Consider the following 2,500-nt stretch of genomic DNA (forward strand, 5'->3'; position numbering starts at 1 on the left):
ACCCCCACGCCGCCGGCATCGGTTGTCAAGGAAAGGGAGAGAAGAGTGGGCATAATGGCGAGAAGGGTAAAACTGATAATCAAGGGATAAACACCAGAGTCAGGGGCAGCGGGTACAGTGAGAGACTTAGTTTTTTGCACAGAACAGCGTAAATAGCTATCAAAACACGTAAAAGAAGATTAATGAAAATAAAAGAACGCATAGAATACATGAATTACGAAAATCAGGTGTTGAAAATTACTGAATCATCGTTTTCACAAGCGCGTAGTAACACATGAACTAGTAGACAAGTCGCAGTAATGAGTTATGCGGCCATAGTACTGTTTTCCTTCGCAATTTCAACATGGCGTGGGACAGAGAAAGATGGGCCTATCTCCTTTCTTCTCTGTCGTGTATCTCCATTATTTTCGATTTACGAACCTTATGCCATAGATGAAAAGCGTCTCAGTTTATGTTTAGGTAATCATTCCATACACTTTTTTTTAGTTACCTTGATTTTCACCCACTGCAAACTTTCCGAAACACAAGGAAAACAAATGATGAGGACAATAATTTCGGGTTAATGATAGAATACGCTTCCTAAATATGTAGGGAAAGAGCTTGGAGGCTGTAAGTAGGCCGGCATCCACCCCACAGAAGATAAATGTCGGTGATGAAAACATGGGAATGAAATTAAGAACAAGTACTAGAAGCTCGAACCCAAGACAAAAATGCACTGAAACCCGAACACAGAAAATACACAAGAAATTAAAACTAAAGTTGCATCACACGCAGACCTAAGATAAACCCGAAAAATAAATATACAGTCACAGTTACTCTTCATCATAATTATGAAAACACTTTTTGAAAACCACCGATGATATTTATAACAATAGTCATATTTACGTCAGCGCCGATAACAGTAATTCTGATGCCGTAAAAGGATGATGAAATAATACTGTACATAAAAGAACCAAGATGGATAGGTTAAATAAGGTTTAGTATGTTAAATACGATATAACAAGCTAAGTGCATTGCCAGCGAACAAACTTACTTTTTTTCTTGCTTTTTTCTCTTCTTTCTCTCTTCTTTTTCTGCTATCACGTCGAAATGCCGATATGTTATTCGGTATTTTTCTCACAGGATCTTCATATCGGTCCGTTACGTTTTCTCAATTCAAAATGCGCGCCATAGTTTTCCCACACAAAGGCTGGAAAGGGAGAGATGGGGGATATATATTTTTATTTTGTTGTAGATTATGAACTCAAACATATCAAGGAAATGTATCATTATATAATAGATAGGTATTAGTCACACCCATAAGTAACTCATGTATAAATGAATATATGCATATATATATATATATATATATATATATATATATATATATATATATATATATATATATATATATATATATAAATGTGTGTGTGTGTATACATGTATATATATATATATATATATATATATATATATATATATATATATATATATATACTGAGGTAAACAGAGAGAAGCGCATAGAGAGAGAGAGAGAGAGAGAGAGAGAGAGAGAGAGAGAGAGAGAGGTAAACAGAGATAAGAGCATAGAGAGAGAGAGAGAGATTGTTTATGCATTTATGTTTAAACAACAGTTTAATTAATCCTTATAGGGAACGCCGTACTTCTTGCTTGGGGGGGGGGGGGTGAACAGTCGTATAAATGAAGGGGTTGGGTCAATATATATAGGCCTATAGATGTCTGTGTGGTCGTGTCTGCCTAATGATACTTGAAATTGACAAAGTATGGGTGTCGCTGTAAACCCTTCCTTCAGAGTTCTATTGTGTAGGTGCATATTCATGTAATCTCAGAGGTAGCTTGTTCTTACCTCCGCAAATGAACTTTTAAACAGTGGGAAACCTACCCGCTGTTACATCACTGAACAATTCATCACAAGTATTCTAATATTTATGGGAGAACAGTTAGTGTTGCCAGTTTAGAGACCGCTAAAGCTTCCGAATACGTGACGTACTTTTATGACGAATTTATTACAAAACAACCCCATTAAGGGAAACGACCGTAATAAATCTTTCATGCTAACATCAGCAGCCCATAAAAACAGACACGCAAATATTGTTTCCACGTGTTAACCTTGAACATAACTCTACCCGAATTACATATATTAAATACTAAATCCTTATATAATGCAATCCCTCAATAACGAATAATACAGAACGGGCGCGGTCTATAGAAAAAAGAATTCAAAGCGTTTGCCTTAGAATCCCGCCAAGCCTGCACGTACGTTGATCCTTTTATCAAACGCCCTGTCCAAAGTTAATACCACAATAAATCAGGGCTACTAGATATCCTGATCGACTCTAGATACCTTTAAAAGCCTGTTCGGGTTCCATATCCTTTCATTTGAACTCGATAAGGGCAAAGCACAAGGAGAGAAAGGCCAAGGGGCTTCTGTTGACATCGGTTGTGCAGCGATATTTCTCGCAGTAAGAGGGCGCCACAGGTATGCTACGAAGATTAGTTT

General features: G+C 37.0%; 1 protein-coding gene across 1 annotated transcript in view; it reads left to right on the plus strand.

The window, feature by feature from the left end:
* The first annotated feature begins 2,379 nt into the window (after positions 1-2,379).
* The window catches only part of LOC113830102 (proton channel OtopLc), an 8,142-nt gene continuing 8,021 nt past the window's right edge, over positions 2,380-2,500 (plus strand). The window contains exon 1 of the mRNA XM_070136559.1: positions 2,380-2,479. The gene's annotated coding sequence lies outside the window, so the exon portion shown is untranslated. The remainder of the gene's footprint in view (positions 2,480-2,500) is intronic.

Source organism: Penaeus vannamei, chromosome 22, assembly GCF_042767895.1.
Source record: "Penaeus vannamei isolate JL-2024 chromosome 22, ASM4276789v1, whole genome shotgun sequence".
Lineage (NCBI taxonomy): Eukaryota > Metazoa > Arthropoda > Malacostraca > Decapoda > Penaeidae > Penaeus > Penaeus vannamei.